The sequence below is a fragment of the Oryx dammah genome, unplaced genomic scaffold, assembly GCF_014754425.2.
Source record: "Oryx dammah isolate SB20612 unplaced genomic scaffold, SCBI_Odam_1.1 HiC_scaffold_7, whole genome shotgun sequence".
Classification (NCBI taxonomy): domain Eukaryota; kingdom Metazoa; phylum Chordata; class Mammalia; order Artiodactyla; family Bovidae; genus Oryx; species Oryx dammah.
In genome coordinates this window covers 29,186,973-29,205,410 of record NW_024070191.1, presented here as the reverse complement: position 1 = coordinate 29,205,410, position 18,438 = coordinate 29,186,973, and the positions used below count along the sequence as shown (strand labels likewise).

General features: G+C 40.4%; 1 non-coding gene across 1 annotated transcript; it reads right to left on the bottom strand.

Moving 5' to 3' along the window:
- Window positions 1-9,984: 9,984 nt before the first annotated feature.
- On the bottom strand, window positions 9,985-10,057 carry TRNAS-GGA. The gene has a single exon. It is a non-coding gene; the product is annotated as a tRNA-Ser (tRNA).
- Between the last annotated feature and the right edge of the window lie 8,381 nt (window positions 10,058-18,438).

Genomic DNA, 18,438 nt, shown 5'->3' with positions numbered 1-18,438 from the left:
CATGAATCACAGCACGCCAGGCCTCCCTGTCCATAACCAACTCTCGGAGTTCACTCAGACTCACGTCCATTGAGTCAATGATGCCATCCAGCCATCTCATCCTCGGTCGTCCCCTTCTCCTCCTGCCCCTCAATCCCTCCCAGCATCAGAGTCTTTTCCAATGAGTCAACTCTTCACATGAGGTGGCCAAAGTACTGGAGTTTCAGCTTCAGCATCATTCCTTCCAAAGAAATCCCAGGGCTGATCTCCTTCAGAATGGGCTGGTTGGATCTCCTTACAGTCCAAGGGGCTCTCAAGAGTCTTCTCCAACACCATAGTACAAAAGCATCAATTCTTCAGCGCTCAGCTTTCTTCACAGTCCAACTCTCACATCCATACATGACCACTGGAAAAACCATAGCCTTGACTAGACGGACCTTTGTTGGCAGAGTAATGTCTCTGCTTTTGAATATGCTATCTAGTTTGGTCATAACTTTCCTTCCAAGGAGTAAGCGTCTTTTAATTTCATGGGTGCAGTCACCATCTGCAGTGATTTGGGAGCCCCCCAAAATAAAGTCTGATACTGTTTCCACTGTTTCCCCATCTATCTCCCATGAAGTGATGGGACCAGATGCCATGATCTTTGTTTTCTGAATGTTGAGCTTTAAGCCAACTTTTTCACTCTCCTCTTTCACTTTCATCAAGAGGCTTTTTAGCTCCTCTTCACTTTCTGTCATAAGGGTGATGTCATCTGCATATCTGAGGTTATTGATATTTCTCCCGGCAATCTTGATTCCAGCTTGCGCTTCCTCCAGCCCAGCGTTTCTCATGATGTACTCTGCATATAAGTTAAATAAACAGGGTGACAGTATACAGCCTTGATGTACTCCTTTTCCTATTTGCAACCAGTTTGTTGTTCCATGTCCAGTTCTAACTGTTGCTTCCTGACCTTCATATAGGTTTCTCAAGAGGCAGGTCAGGTGGTCTGGTATTCCCATCTCTCTCAGAATTTTCCACAGTTTATTGTAATCCACGCAGTCAAAGGGTTTGGCATAGTCAATAAATTAGTGTCTAATAATTTTCTGAGTACAGTTTTTTTGTCTCCTTAGGTAAGTTTATTCCTAGATATTTAATTATTTTTGTTGCATTGGTGAATGGGATTGATTCCTTAATTTCTCTTTCCGATTTTTCATTGTTAGTATATAGAAATGCAAGTGATTTCTGTATACTGATTTTGTATCCTGCAATTTTGCCAAATTCACTAATTAGCTCTAGTGATTTTCTGATACTGTCTTTAGAGTTTTCTATGTACAGTGTCATTCATCTGCAAACAGTAAGAGCTTTATTTCTTATTTTCCAGTCTGGATTCCTTTTATTTATTTTTCTTTTTGATTACTATAGCTAGGACTTCCAGAACTATGTTGAATGATAGTGGTGAAAGTGGAAACCCTTGTTTTGTTCTTGATCTTAGGGGGAATGCTTTCAGTTTTTCACCATTGAGAATAATGTTTGCTGTTGGCTTATCATATATGGCCTTGACTATATTGAGGTAGCTTGCTTCTATGCTCATTTTTTTGAAAAGTTTTAATCATAAACGCATGCTGAATTTTGTCAAAGGCTTTTTCTGCATCTATTATCATATGGTTTTTATCTTTCATTTTGTTAATATGGTATATCACATTGATTTGCGTATATTGAAGAATCCTTGCATCCCTGGAATAAACCCAGCTTGATCATGGTGTATGAGATTTTTGATGTGTTGTTGAATTCTCTTTGCTAAAATTTTGTTAAGGATTTTTGCATTTATGTTCATCAGTGATATTGGCCTGTAGTGTTCTTTTTTGTGTGTTATCTTTGTCTGGTTTTGATATCAGAGTAGCCTCGTAGAATGAGTTCGGAAGTGTTCCTTCCTCTGCAACTTTTTGAAAGAGTTTTAGAAGGATAGGCATTATCTCGTCTCTAAATGTTCGATAGAATTCTCCCATGAAGCCGTCTGGTCCTGAGCTTTTGTTTTTTGGGAGATTTTTGATGACAGCTTCAATTTCAGGGCTTGTAATTGGGTTGTTCATAATTTCTATTTCTTCCTGGTTCAGTCTTGGAAGATTGGACTTTTCTAAGAATCTGTCCATTTCTTTCAGGTTATCCATTTTATTGCCATATAGTTGTTCATAATAGTCTCTTATAATCCTTTATATTTCTGCATTGTCTATTGTAACCTCTCCTTTTTCATTTCTAATTTTGTTGATTTGATTCTTCTTAATTTTTTTCTTGAGGATTCTGGCCAAAGTCTGTTCAATTTTGTTTATCGTCTCAAAGATCCAGCTTTTAGCTTTATTAATCTTTACTATTGTTCCTTTCATTTCTTTTTCACTTATTTCTGCTCAGATCTTTATGATTTCTTTCCTTCTACTAATTTTGGGGGGTTTTTGTTCTTCTTTTTCCAGTTGTTTTAGGTGTAAAATTAGGCTGTCTATTCATTGTTTTTCTTGTTTCTTGAGGTAGGATTGTATTGCTATAAACTTCCCTCTTAGGACTGCTTTTGCTGCATCCCATAGGTTTGAGTTGTTGTGTTTTCATTGTCATTTGTTTCTAGAAATTTTTTGACTTCACTTTTTATTTCTTCAGTAACCTGTTGGTGATTTAGAAAGTATTGCTTAATCTCCATGTGTTTGTGTTTCTTACAGTTTTTTTCCCTTGTAATTGATATCTAGTCTCATAGTATTGGGGGCTTCCCTGGTGGCTCAGAGGGTAAAGCATCTGCCTGCAATGTGGGAGACCTGGGTTTGATTCCTGGGTCAGGAAGATCCCCTGGAGAAGGAAATGGCAACCCACTCCAGTACTCTAGCCTGGAAAATCCCATGGACAGAGAAGCCTGGTAGACTACAGTCCATGGGGTCGCAAAGAGTCAGACACAACTGAGCAACTTCACTTCACTCATAGTATTGTGGTCAGAAAATATGTCTGATATCATTTCAATTTTCTTAAATTTACTGAGGTTTGATTTGTGACCCAAGTTGTGGTCTATCCTGGAGAATGTTCCATCTGCACTTGAGAAGGTGTATTCTTCTGCATTGAATGGAATATCCTGAAAATATGAGATACATCTCATCTAATGTAGCATTTAAGACTTGTGTTTCCTCATTAATTTTATGTTTTGATGATCTCTCCATTGGTGGGGTGTTAAAGTCTCCTACTATTATTGTGTTACTGTCAATTTCTCCTTTTATGTCTGATAGTATTTGTCTTATGTATTGAGGTGCTTCTATGTTGGGTGCATAGATATTTACAATTGCTATGTCCTCCTCTTGGATTGATCCCTTGTTCATTATGTAGTGACATTCCTTATCTCTTGTAATCTTCTTGAGTTTAAGGTCTATTTTGTCTGATATGAGGATTGTTACTCCAGCTTTCTTTTACTTCCCATTTGCATGGAATATATTTTCCCATCCTCTCACTTTCAGTCTATATGTGTCTTTAGATCTGAAGTGGGTTTCTTGTAGACAGCATATATATGGATCTACTTCTGTATCCATTCAGCCAGTCTGTGTCTTTTGGTTGAAGCATTTAATCCATTTACATTTAAAGTAATTATTGACATATATGTTCCTATTTTCATTTTCTTAATTGTTTGGGGTTGATTTGGTAGATCTTTTTTCTTCTCTTGTATTTCTTGACTATATAAGTCTGTTTAACATTTGTAAAGCTGATTTGGTGGTAGTAAATTCTCTTAACTTTTGCTTGTCTGAAAAGCTTTTTATTTCTCCATCAATTTTGAATGAGGTCCTTGCTGGGTACAATAATCTTGGTTGTCAATTTTTCCCTTTCAGTACTTTAAGTATATTCTGCCATTCCCTTCTGGTCTATGGAGTTTCTGTTGAAATATCAGCTGTTAAACGTATGGGGTTTCCCTTGCATGCTACTTGTTGCTTTTCCCTTGCTGCTTTTAATAGTCTTTCTTTGTGTTTAGTCTTTGTTAGTTTGATTAGTATGTATCTTGGCATGTTTCTCCTTGGGTTTATCCAGTATGGGACTCTGTGGACTTGACTATTTCCTTTTCCATGTTGGGGAAATTTTCAACTATAATCTCTTCAAAATTTTTCTCATATGCTTTCTTTTTCTCTTCTTCTGGGACCCATATAATTTGAATGTTGGTTCATTTTTATATTGTCCCAGAGGTCTCTGAAACTGTCCTCAGTTCTTTTCATTCTTTTTACTTTATTCTGCTCTTCAGAATTTATTTCCACTGTTTTATCTTCCAGCTCACTGATTGGTTCTTCTGCTTCAGAGATTCTGCTATTGATTTCTTCCAGAGTATTTTTAATTTAAGTAACTGTGTTGTTTGTCTCTGTATGCTTATTCTTTAAATCTTCTAGGTCTTTGTTAATTGATTCTTGGTATTTTCTCTATTTTGTTTTCAAGGTTTTTGATCATCTTTACTATCTTTATTCTGAATTCTTTTTCAGGTAGTTTGGCAATTTCCTCTTCATTTATTTGGACTTCTGCATTTCTAATTTGTTCCTTCACTTCTGTAGTATTTCTCTGTCTTTTCAAAAAAAATTTTTTTTTTAAACTTACTGTATTTGAGGTCTCCTTTTCCCAGGCTTCAAGGTTTAATTCTTTCTACCTTTTGGCTTCTGCCCTCCTAAGATTGGTTTGGTGGTTTGTGTAAGCTTTGTATAGAGTGAGATTTGTGCTGAGTATTTTTTTGTTTGCTTCCTTTCTTTTCCTCTGATGGGCAAAGCTGAGTGAGGTGCTAATCCTGTCTGCTGATGATTGGGTTTGTATTTTTGTTTTGTTTGTTGTTTAGATGAGGCATCCTGCACAGGGTGCTGCTGGTGGTTGGGTCATGCTGGGTTCTGTATTCAAGTGGTTTCCTTTGTGTGAGTTCTCATTATTTGATTCTCCTAGGGTTAGTTTTCTGATAGTCTAGGGTCTTGGTGTAAGTGCTCCTACTCCAGAGACTCAGACCTTGATCACTGGTCAAGAATGAAGATTCCACAAGTGGTCTGTTATGGCATTAAGTGAGATTAAAACAAATACCCCAAAATAAGAAAGCAAAGATGAACCCCAGACAAATGGCAGTTACAAAATCAGGGAAATAGTATTTAAAATAATGGAATATACACATATACATATACACCCACAAGCAAAGTCAAAACAGTCCAACAAAAATAAAATACAGTAGATTGACCTGGCAAACAAAGGAAATCAAAAATTATACTTATCAGTTAAGAACAAAACAAAAGCACAAACCAGAAAACCAAACTAAAGCAAGGTGCTAAGTGAGGAATAAAGCAACGAAAACAAAACTAACAAATATGTTGAGATGAAAGGAAAGAAAGAAAAGAAATCAAGAATAGTTATGCAAAGTTAAATAGAGGTAGATAAAGAAGATTTATATACATTAAAGGTTAACTGCAAGGGGAATAGAACAGTAGGAAAAGCAAACAAAGGAATAATTTTAGAAAAATAATAATAGGTTTAAAAATTAAAAGTTAAAATTTAAAAAAAAAGAAAAGAAAAAAAAAGTAAACTCCACAAAACTGCAAAAGTCCAACACAGAGGCCAAGGTTCATAACAACAATAAAAAGTATGGGTGAATATACACATATACATGTACACTCATAAGCAAAATCAAAACAGTTTAACAAAAATAAAGTACAATAGGTTGACCCAGTGAACAAAGGAAATCAAAAATTTTATCTATCAGTTAAGAACAAAACTAACTAAAGCACAAACTGGAAAACAAAACTAAAGCAAGGTGCCAATTGGGGTTTAAAGCAATAAAAATAAAACTAACATATATGTTGAGAGGAAAGGAAAGAAAGAATAGATATGCAAAGTTAAATAGAGGTAGATAAAGATTTATATACATTAAAGATTAGCTGCAAGGGAAAAAGCATAGTAGGAAGAGCAAACAAAAGAATTAATGTAGAAAAAATAATAACAGGCTTAAAAATTAAAAAAAGAAAAAAAAAAAAGGCAAACTCCATAGGACTGCAAAAGCTCAATGTAGAGGCAGAGGTTTATAACAACAATAAAAAGTGTGACTGAATTTACACATATACATATACACCCATAAGCAAAATCAAAACAGTTCAACAAAAATAAAGTACAATAGATTGACTCAGTAAACAAAGGAAACCAAAATTGTATCTACCAGTTAATAAAACTAAAGCACAAACTGGAAAACAAAACTAAAGGAAGGTGCCAATTGGGGAATAAAGCAATGAAAATACAGCTAACATATATGTTGAGAGGAAAGGAAAGAAAGAATAGATATGCAAAGTTAAATAGAGGTAGATAAAGATTTTTATACATTAAAGATTAGCTGCAAGGGAAAAAGCATAGTAGGAAGAACAAACAAAGGAATAAATGGGGGAAAATAATAATAGGTTTAAAAATGAAAAATTAAAATTTAAAAAAGAGTAAAGAAAGAAAAAAAAGGAAAACTACAGAACTGCAAAAGCCCAACATAGAGGCAGAGGTTTATGACAATGATAAAAAATGTGACTGAAGAAAAAAAAAAGCTCAAAAGCTTAATTAGCTTTCATAGTGCCAATAAAATCGACAACTACAACAGAGGGGGGAAAAAGAAAAAAAATCTGAAAGAATCTACAGAGCAAGTGAAAATGTAAGAATAATAAATGTTTTTCTTGAGTCACTGCTGTCAGAGTCCTTTTCATCACTGGGAGTCACAGTCCACCTCACCTCCCTAGGATGCCCTCTAACACTGTGCTGATATCTGGACCTGTTGTGAGGGCAGCTCAGATTCTAATCTGGTCCTACTCCTGTGTGTTCTTGCCTTCAATGTCCACAGCTATCAGAACTAGCGTGTTTTCTTTTGTGGGGGCTCTCAATGTCCTTTTATATATTCCATAGACACAGAGTCTGCCTAGCGGATCGTGTGGATTTAATCTGAAGCTTGTATAGCTGGTGGGAAGGTTTTGGGTCTTCTTTAGTCACACTGCCCCTGGGTTTCAACTGTGGTTTTATTTCTACCTCTGCATGTGGGTTGTCACTGGGGTTTGCTCCTGAGGCTGCCCTGGAGGACGTGGGTGTGCCCCAGTGAGGGCCAGGTGTGGAGGTGGTGCAGCTGCTTGGGTGGTAGGGGTTCTGGCAGCACCAGGTAATCAGGGGAGTTGGCAGCTAGGGCAGCAGGAAATATAGTGCTCTAGAAGGGTATGGCAACCAGTATTGGCCAGTACACTCTAGTATTCTTGCCTGGAGAACCCACTCCGACAGAGAAACCTGGCAGGCCACAGTCTACAGGGCCACAAAGAGTTGGATATGACCAAAGTGACCCTGCACTATAGATGCAAGATTTTTTTTTGCCTGCAGTAGCTCTGCCCCAGTGAGAGTTGAGCGTGAAGGTGGCACAGATGCTTGGCTTTTGTGGACCCTGGTGGTGCAAAGTGTGCAGGGACACAGATTGCCTCCGCCACAGGAGTTATGGCCCTATCTGAGTCTTTTTCTGAGCCCTCTATAGCTGGCAACCAGAAGGCCTCTTTGGCCAGTCTTTCTCCATAGCTCCGCCAGTTCAGGTCTTTAGAGGGCTCCCTTGGCTGGAGTCCTTCTCTATTGTTTGGTGTGTCAGGCGCCTAGAGGGGCCCCCCTGGCTGGGGTCCTGCTCTGTAGATCGGTGTGTCAGGCACTTAAAGGGGAACCTGGGGTGGGGTCCTACTCTATAGTTCAGTGCGTCAGGCGTTTGCTGGGTCAGCCTCTCTATTGTCCAGCTGCTGATGCTGGCCTGTGGGTGCTGGCTCCACCCCCTACTCATGACTCAGCAGTATCGCCTTGCTTCCATGGCTGCACAGGCATTCCCCACCACAATGTCCTCCTTCAAATCCATCTCTCCACAGTCAACAGCAGCCCTCGCCCTGGGATTGCTCCACAATCCCTAAATTCCACCTCCTAGCTGCTGTACCTTCCAGGGGGCCTGGGTCCCTGTCCAGGGTATGTATGGCTGCAGCAAGGACTGTCTGATTCTGATTCCATTTAGGCTGCCACAGATCAGCTGTTTCACTCTCAGCCTTAAATGTTTCTCCTCTGACTCAGACAATTGCCCCACTGTGGGGACTGGCCCCTGCTTCAGTGCCCCTGCCCACCGCAGGCAGGTCCAGTCCTAGTCACACTCCTGTTTTCCTCCTGGTTCCTCCATCCTACCGAGTTTTGCGTGGGTCTATATATTCTTTTCCACTGGTCAGATACTCCTGTCTGTTTTCAGCTGGTGTTCTGCACGCACTTCTGTGTCTGAAGGTGTATTCCTGATGTATCCGTGGAGAGAGATGTACTCCATGTCCCCCTACTCCTCTGCCATCTTGTTCTCTCCAACTACACTTCTGTCCATTTTTGTTTGTTTGTTTTATGACCCATATCCTTGTCTGGTGTAAAAACTGTATTGATCTGTGGCCACAGAAGTATATTCAACAAGAGCCATCCAGAAACAGTCCAAAATGATGGTGAGGTTTATTTTCTTTATTGAAAAGATAATCAGTTTCAGTTATAAAGCAGATTGTTATATCTAGGAAGAGGTGTGCTAATGTGGCATAAGGCCGTGTTTTATGCTGAGAAGCAGGACTTAGTTGGTCATGCCATATTAGACAGGAAGAAACAAAGAAGAAAAAGAAAAGAGAGAAAGAGGGGAAGAAAGAAAAGAAAATGGATAGAACATATTAAAAAATGTCTCACAATATAGTTCAGTGTTGTTTTATGAAACATTTGTTTCCCTGATATGTATTTAATGCACACAAATCTATTGTGCATATTTATAGGATTACATCGGCCTCTCTGATGGCTCTGCATAAAGAATATACCTGCAATGCAGGAGACATGGGTTCAATCCCTGGGTCAGGAAGATCCCCTGGAGAAGGAAATGGTAACCCACTCTAGTATTCTTGCCTGGCGAATTCCATGGACAGAGGAGCCTGGCAGGCTACAGTCCATGGAATCACAAGAGTCAGACCCAACTTACTGACTAAACTACCACCATTACCACCAGACTGCAACGTAAAGTGTATTTCCTACTTTAGGTTATGTTTTTAAATTTTGCATACTACTATAAAAAGACGTGAGAAATTTTACTAAAGAAAGAAAATGTTAAGCTTAGAAGCTAACAGGACATGGTCTTTAGAGGTCGGCCATGTGTAGGTACAAAAAATAGGCTAGACAATAACTATACACAGCCTCAAACAATGCCACTGCCTCATCATGATGGGAGCATCCCAGGCTGGACCGCACCCGTGTCTGGCCCTCTCTGTTCTGAACACCATCACTGTGCTGCCAGCTGGGTGAGACTGCTCATAGCCCTCTGAGGATGGAAGAGGGAATGCATTCAGTTTCAACCTTGTAAAATCAAACACAGATAAGGGTCTTCCCAGAGCTGTTATCTGTGATCAGAAATTACAGTTAAATTTTTCCTTTGAGTTCTTGTCTCCCTTTATCTCTCTTCCCACCTTAAAAAAAAAAATGAGTAAAAAGTAAAAGCACCCCTGAAATGATAACGAGACCTTGAGTGAGGCATTTGTGTGACTTCTGGGAAAGTCAGGGACAGAAAGCTCATGGAGCTTGTCTTGTGGAACAGGTAGTGATAGCTGGTCCTAAGGATAGCTTTGGCTGGCTCTTTTTGTCAATAATGATTGACAACTTGCTTCAGCTACAGTGATGAGAAAAACATCTTCCCTCTAGCATTTCTGCAAAGGCAACTGGGACTTACAGGCATTTATATATTTTAAATTACTCATCCTCAAGGGGATTTTGATTTTGCTGGTGATGCAGGAATGAGAGAGAAGTTCTTGAAAGACAGTCCCTGAGAGAAAGAAAAAAAATGAATCTTTAACCCTCACCGAACTAGAGAGATGGGTATTACTTGAACTTTGGAAAGAGAATATCAAAGGCAAAAATGATGATGTTTGCTGTTCCCAGTTGCCTACCAGGCTTTTCCCACCATGGAATTCTCCAGGCAAGAGTACTGGAGTGGGTTGCCATTTCCTTCTCCAGGGGATCTTCCCTGATCCAGGGATCGAACCTGGGTCTCCTGCATTCCAGGCAGACGCTTTAACCTCTGAGCCACCAGGGAGCCCCTGTTTGCTATAGGATGTTATAAAAATCATGTAATCCCAATTAACTTTTTCTGTAATACCTGGTAGAACAGGAGTCCTGATCAAGTAATTTCAATTTAATACACATGAACTGAGAGTGACTCACATAAAAGACACTGAGCATAGTACTAGGGGCATAAAGAAGAATTGCTAGGACTAATCACCTTCTGAACTGAACAGGGAAACAATGAATCTTAGTATACAGCATTAGGTGGTGTGTTCCCCACATCACAGAGAATAGGAGCCCCAAGACCTGTTGAACTGGTCTTTGAGGATCTGTATAAACCAGGGGATTCTACTTGACCCCTGAGATAGGGTCCACTGCATCCTAACCAAGCCCACTTCACTGTTGCCTCTCAAGTCTCCATCAAAACCACCCAGGCTGACCATCAAATTGGTACACATTAGATTCAAACATGAATGTTTTCTGTTGCTACCATTATAAGAGTGTTTCTCGATTTTTAGGAATGCACAGTTCAGAGCAAGTATTTCTCCTTTTTAAAAAAATAAAATAATTTATGTATTTATTGGTTTTGTTGCTGCATGGGGGCTTTCTCTACTTGTCTTGAATGGTCTTCTCAAGGCAGTGGCTTCTCTTGTTTTGAAGCACAGGCTCTAGAGTACAGGCTCAATAGTTGTGGTGCATGGGCTTAGCTGCTCCATGGCATGTGAGATCTTCCTGGACTGGGGATCGAACCTGTGTCCCCTGCAGTGGCAAGTGGATTCTTAACCACTGGACCACCAGGGAAGCCCCAGAGCAGGGGATTCCTGATACATGTGCCCTCCTACTTATTGGTATTTCAGCAAGCATGGAGGTTCTTTAAGCGTTACATTGTCAGAGAGTGTTATCATGCCAGGATATCTCAAAGCAGGATCTCCTATCTGCATGATTTGGATTAGCTTGGATAGAACTAAAGTGAACTTTTGCCTCCCATTGATAATATTGTTAGTATCAAATTTTCCTGAGAAAGTGAGTTGAGATCAGGTGACACAGTGATGTAAAATGTGATTGTATTGTTGACTTAGGAGTTTGGGAGGTGGTTTATCAACGGGAAGTGAGGAGGACTTGGGAGGAACAGCCTACCCTTCAGACAGAAGTAGCTGATCACCAAAACTGCCACTGTACGGTGGTAATAAACAGCAGACTGACTGCTAATTGGTTTTATAATTGTTTATACTTTCTCTTTAGGCCATACACTGTTCCCTTGTTGCACCTGGGGCAGAGGTCAACCACCCCGACTGCTCCACTTCCTACATCTTTGGCTTGGGTTTCCACTTTTTGCAATACTCTAATCTTAAGTATGTCAATGCCTGATTCTTTTTCCTCACAACATTTAGAAACTTGCAGGTTTAATATTCTTTGGTTTATAATGCGAAGTACATATAAGTTAAACTGGAAATTTTGACATCATCTGAATTTCGATAACGAGGGCAGCTGTATTCTCTAAGCCCTGTCATCACTCTCTTTTACATCTGAGGTTTATACATACTAGCATTTCAGTAAATTAAACATTTACTGAAAATATTAGCTAGGAATCAGCATCTACTGTTTTTCTTCTAATCATCTACCAATTCTTCAAATTCCCAAGCTTTTGAAATAGTCAAGAGGGGGCTGTTTTCAAGTCACATAACTCTGCTAACCGAGTTAACTCTATCTTGGCTCATAGTAATCTACGAACTCCTGAAGCTTCCAAGAGTCACAGTATGCTTAGAGGTGAAAAATATCTTTCCTAAATTGGATTAAAGTAATGTGCAAAGAGTCGGACACAACTGAGCGACTGAACTGAACTGAACTGAATGTGCAGATAAATATGTATATACTATTTTAATAAGGGGAGTAGATGCTGTTTTCTTTCATCATGTCTTCCATTCATGTTGCTCTGAATTTAGATTGCAGAGGAAGTTGTTAAATTACATTTAATAATAGAGCAGGGTGTTGAATGTATATTAATTAAATATCAGCAGATGGTAAAGGGGGTTCTTCTGAGTATGAATAAGGAGAGAGAGTTCTAACTGCCGTGTAATTAAGTTGAACCTGCAGAAACAATGGAGGTGTGATTACTTTTTTATTAACACGTTATACTTACATGTGATGTGGAAGAATTTAATTACTCAGTAACTCCGATTAGGGTAAGCCAGGTTGCTCTCACATTGAGTTGGTCCCTGTTCCCAGTAAACATGGTGGAACAGCCCAGGCCATGTTATTTCCATGCATTTTGATTGTCACATGATGCAGGTTGCGAGATGGTCCCCTTGTGTCTCCATATTCAGATGTGTCTTAGTACCATCAAGCAGCCACCTATATCCCCTCTGTTTCTTGCAAAATGTTAGTGGGTAATTCTCAAACTTCGGAAAAATGTAGACGCAGAAGGGTAAACTTTCTTGTGGAGGCATGTGTTGGATATAGCACAGTTGATAATCAGATTTTACTTGGTTTAGAGAAAAAGTTAGTAAAGAAGAAAATGCATCCGTTTTGGCCTTGAGGTTGGTAAGCAAGTGAGTTGCCTTGAGTTGCAGGCAAGTCTACCTCTGAGGGTGCATCTGCCTTTCATGATCATTTATTTGCTTGAATGCCACTGTATTTATTAAGGGCTTCCCGGGTGGCACTAGTGGTACAGAACTTGCCTGCCAATGCAGGAAACATAAGAGAGGTGAGCTTGATCCCTGGGTCGGGGCGACACCCTGGACAAGGGTATGGGAATGCATTCCAATATCCTTGCCTGGAGAATCCTGAGGAGAGAGGAGCCTGCCAGGCTACAGTCCTTTGGGTCACAAGAGTCAGAAGCAACTTAGCACACATGTATTTATTAAGTGGCAACTGTTATGTGCTGGTCATTGATATACATATATATTTTTGAACTTCATACCTTTTCTTTTCTGGTGATGGCAGTCCTGAAACCAAGTGGGGCTCTGTGGAACTCCCGGGCTAGGAGGGCTTTCTGTCCCCCATTTCTTGTAGGCAAGACTCCAGCCATTATAACCTTCCATGAGTTCCAAACGGTAGTTCTGAACAATTGCCAATCAAGGGAGAACCAGCCAAAAAACTACCTGAGGTAAGATTAAAGAACCAGAGAAGGTCATCAAGATTAGGGGGCCGGACCGCCTGACAGGAGATTAAGGGCGTGCTAAGTCTGACTCTTTGTGACCCCATGGACTACAGCCCACCTGACTCCTCTGTTCATGGGGATTCTCCAGGCAAGAATACTGGAGTGGGTTGCCAAGCCCTCCTCCAGGGGATCTTCCCGACCCAAGTCTCTTATGTCTCCTGCATTGGCAGGCGGGTTCTTTACCACTAGCACCAACTGGCAAGCCCAAAATTGCTTCTTGGCAGCAGTAGGGTCTGAACCAGTGTCCCTCCTCCCCAAAGAGACTGGAGTCTTAATCCAATGCCTCAAACTGCTCTGAAAGTGAAAGTGAAGTTGCTCAGTCATGTCCGACTCTTTGCTACACCATGGACTGTAGCCTATCAGGCTCCTCCATCCAAGGGATTTTCCAGGCAAGAGTACTGGAGTGGGTTGCAATTTCCTTCTCCAGCGGATCTTCCTGACCCAGGGATCAAACCCGGGTCTCCTGCATTGCAGGCAGATGCTTTACCCTCTGAGCCACCAGGGAAGCCCCATCTGCTGTGCTACCTGGTGCTTAAGGGAGTACAAGCCCTGCTTATACTCTAATCTTATCTGAAACCCTATCTTTGGTTTACTGCTATAAAGCCTTTCATCAAATCCTTTGGGATTGAGACATATTTTTTTCAAGGCAAAAGCCTATTGTGTCTCCTTTTGCCTGAGAAAGCAATAAAGCTGTATTTTTCTACTTCCCCCAAAGCTCTGTCTCTGGGATTTGATGATAATGGCACTGGTGTACAGAGAGACTGAGGTTTCAGTATCAGTCTAGCTTCCAACGTTTCCATAGAATTCTCAGAAAGTTGAAGATTTTGGGAACAATGATGGATCAATCTTCACATTATTATTATGAGTAGGGCCCTTGATTAATAGACTGTGATTGACCTGTCTGTGTGTGCACTCACTCATGTCCAGCTCTTTGCAGTCCCACCGACTGTAGCCCATGAGACGCCTTTGTCCATGGGATTTTCCAGGCAAGAATTCTGGAGTGGGTTTCCATTTCCTTCTCCAAGGGATCTTTCCAACCCAGGGATCGAAACTCCATCTCTTGTGTCTCCTTCATTAGCAGGTAGAGTGACCTAGACCTTCCCTAATCTGATTATGAATGCTCATTCCAGGGAGATAACATATAAGAGGGATTCCCTGGTAGCTCAGGTGGTAAAGAATCCACCTGCAATGTGAGAGACCTGGGTTCGATCCCTGGGTTGGGAAGATCCCCTGGAGGAGAGCACAGAAACCCACTCCAATATTCTTGCCTGGAGAATCCCCATGGACAGTGGAGCCTGATGGGCTAAAAGTCCAGGGGGTTGCAAAGAGTTGGACATGACTGAGCGACTAAGCACAACACAGCACAAGGTATAAGCCAACCGTTCGGTAATTTTCAGGACGAGGAATGCTTAAGAGAAAGGCTTTGTGAAACAATGCCAATCTTTGGTGACTATTTGTTTCCAGTTGGGAAAACAGGTAGTTCTTTAACTGCCCCAATTTTCTAGCTAGGAAGGTAAAAGTATTAGCAAACAGACAGGCAGATCATATAAAGAAGCATGGTTAAACACCACTCCAGAGCCAGCCTTAGCACATTTCCCCCTCTGTTATGGTGGGACTTTATATCTAATTGGTTCTCTGTCCTCTTCTCAATGTTGTAGCCATAAGTGCTAAAACCTGGCATCTCTGATTGTGAGCTCTTGATTCAAATGTGCCCAAAGCCAGAGATGGCCTTAGACAGCCCTAGCGAAAAACTGATGTGACTTAGTTCAGGGTCAAGCCAGTCTTAGTTCTAATCTCCTTTTTCCTGTTTTCAGTAACATTTAAGTACCAGGCTTTCCAATATGGATTTTAGACCAAATTCTTATCTTACACTCTAAATCCTATAACTGGATCTCCATTTCTCTTGGCTTCTGAATTGCTAACTTGCCTGGTATTCAAGTATTTTTTAGAACTTCAGCAGTGTAAGTCACTTACCCAAGGATCCATACTCATCAGCCACGGAGCTGAATTTCACCCAGAACTGTTGGACTTCAGGGCCTGAACTATTAGTTACAAAGCTCTGATGACCTTGAGATTTTTTTTTCTTTCGTGGGTCATATCTCTAATGCTCAAAACTTTATGACTCATTTACCCTCCTCTTTGAAATTCTATTTAGACACACAAACTCTGAAATCACAGCCATCATATTTCCAGGAACAAGAACAACAACAAAAAGCAAATAACTGCCAGGCTCCTCTCTCCATGGGATTCTCCAGGCAAGAATACTAGAGTGGGTTGCCATGCCCTCCTCCAGGGGATCTTCCCCACCCAGGGATCGAACCCCAGTCTTTTATGCCTCCTGCATCGGCAGGTGGGATTTTTACCACTAGCACCACCTGGGAAGCCCAAATAGAATGATACATACTGCTAAATTAGAATGCTATAAGGACTGCGGAAACTGATGCATGCGCTGTTTCCATCGTCAAGTGCAGAGACTAAAGTGCCAGGTTGCTGGTTTCAAAAATTAGCTTGTGAAACCTTAGCTAAGTTATTTGATGCCTTAGTTTTCTCGTCTGTATGTGGTGATAATAATACCTCCCTCACAGTGATGATTAAGCTAATTATTACATACAAAGCCCTTACTACACTGGGCATACAAGTGTCACACATGTGTTTGCTATTATTATTATACAGCCTGGCAGATAATTGTTTGAGGAATGGTTTTCTAAAAAAATAACAGAACAATGTTTGCTATGTGGTTAGTCAGCTATCCCTTTGACTTTCCTACCATCAATAAATGAAGCTCAGGTATAATGAAGGCTTTAGAGGAGGTCTCAACTGATTATGGAATCATTTCTAACCCCACAAAGCCTCAGGATTAATATTATAAAAGAAACATCTTAGGATCGAAAGGGCTGGGATTTCTGCTCCTAGATGATACAATTCTTTCTTTTTTTTTTCCTAGAAGGAAATTCACAAAAATATTTTAACTGCCCCCTTTCATCCTATTCCAAGAAATTTTGGATTCAGAGGTTGTTTAAATTATTAGGGCCTAGACTTAAAAGGTATTTGCTCCTGAGTCAAATATAAATCAGATGTGGGTAATGTACCCTCCTGGTGTAAGATCAGGGGGACTAGATTCCTGGCAGCCACCAACCATATCACAGTTCAGATGTGGTTGAAAGCTGGAGGGCTGATACTGGTCCTGAACACATCACACAGCCTTCCCTACAATCACGCTGAAGGGGAAAGTGGCCACGAATGTGCGCATGATCACTGGGCCGTGAATACTCTTTTTTCCCCTCAATATTAACAAAGTTATTTAAATGCTGATGGCCTCCTGAAGGATAACAACATTTAAAAGATATTCTCCATCTTGTATTTGGAAATTGTTTTAAAACGTACCTATTCCAACTCCCCCACTTTACTTTTTTCAGATAAGGAAACTGAGGCTCAGAAAATGGATGTGCCCTAACACTTGTCACACCATTTAATTTATGCTCTCTCACTCTAGCCACAGGACTCTTTCTAGTGTTTTCACCTGCAATATCACTAGATTCAACTGTGTTGAATTAACTAAATCATGCCTGGGAAATAGAAGGAGTGCATATGGTCCCTTGTGAATCTGGCCCCAAATCCTTGCGGGAGCTCTGCTTACCTGCAGCAAATAAAGTCCACGTGTCAATAAGCACCATCATTTCCACTTGACCCTAAAAAGCTGATAAGGTTTATGCCAGTTGGGTCCACTCCCAGCAGTGATGTTCAGGTCAGGTTGATGTCTGCTTTCTGTAACATTAAATGTATAAACTTATTTTCTGTAACATTAGATGTATAAATTTATTCTTCTTTGAATCTATTGCTTTCTCCTTTGGTTCCACAGTGAGATTTGCAACTACAGCTGCCTTCTTCAAAAGGAGGGCTTGAAATAAAGATTAGTATATCTAAGTGTGCCCACTACAGTTCTAAGTGAAACCTCTTTCTAAAATAAAGGAATCAGCACTCAAGTATTAAATTATAAGACCCAATTAATAATTCATTTTTATTAATACAGATAATTCCTCTGAGTCATTTAAAATGCTTATGGTAGTGCAGCAGGAGCCAGGGCAACATAAATCCATTTTCTCAAGTCAGTCTTATTATTTTTCTAAGATAAACGTAGGCAACCTGACACACTGTGGAGGGAAAAGAAAAACACAATATTTCAGACTAAAAAAAAAAAAAAGACAGTTCCTAACAATAAATAAATTCACCATGGCCTTCAAAAATCGAAAGAATGCAGGAAACTTTCACAGTCAGAAATAAGAACAGTGTATGTCTGGTATTTCTCCGCCCTTGGCAAAAAATATCTGATTTTTCTAAATTGTGAGAAGCTATCTGAATAGAAAAACCTCCTTTCTTCTCTATAATTAAAAGGGAGAAAAAGGAAGTGCTCTAGTCTCACAGACATTAGACACCAGATCATTCTGGGGTAAGAGACTGACAGTTTCAAGCATGGTAACTCCTAAGCTGCAAATAAATCCCAAAATATGCAGTCCAATAAAGTAAAATTTCTAAAGTAAGGTTAGAAAGTAGAGCATATCTCTGGCCCTGAAGAAGACACCATACGTGGATCAGCTTATAGCATCAGGATATGGACACATATCCTACTCAGGTTTGAACTGGACTTCATATTAAACAGCATGGCTCAGACAGTAAAGAATCGCCTGCAGTGCAGGAAACCCAGGTTCGATCCCTGGGTTGGGAAGATCCTTGAAGAAGGGCATGGCAATCCACTCCAGTATTCTTGCCTGGAGAATTCCATGGACAGAAGAGCCTGGTGGGCTACAGCCCATGGGATTGAAAAGAGTCAGACATGACTGAGGGACCAACACTTACATTTTCTTTCATGGCACTGAACTAGCCTCAGCTTTCTCACATTCCTGAGAGTCAGAAAAAGTCCTGCAGCTCTGGATGCTGCTATTCTATGCAAGTAAGACCACATGATTTCTCAGTCCTCCTAGGCAAGGTGATACACAAAGCAGGAGATAGGCCTCCATCCATTTGAGACACTGTCCATGTCCCTGTGGTTTAATTTTAGCACATCCTTTTTTCCCTCTCAGGAAATGGAATGCAGCTTCCCCAGGAAAAAATGGAAGAATGGCTTCTATATTGGGGCCCTTAACAGATAATTAATGATTCAGATGGGGTTTTTATGGAAGCTTAAGTCCAAACTTTGGATTCACCCGTAATAAATCTACGTTCAAAATACTTTAAGAAAACCACCACCTCCACAC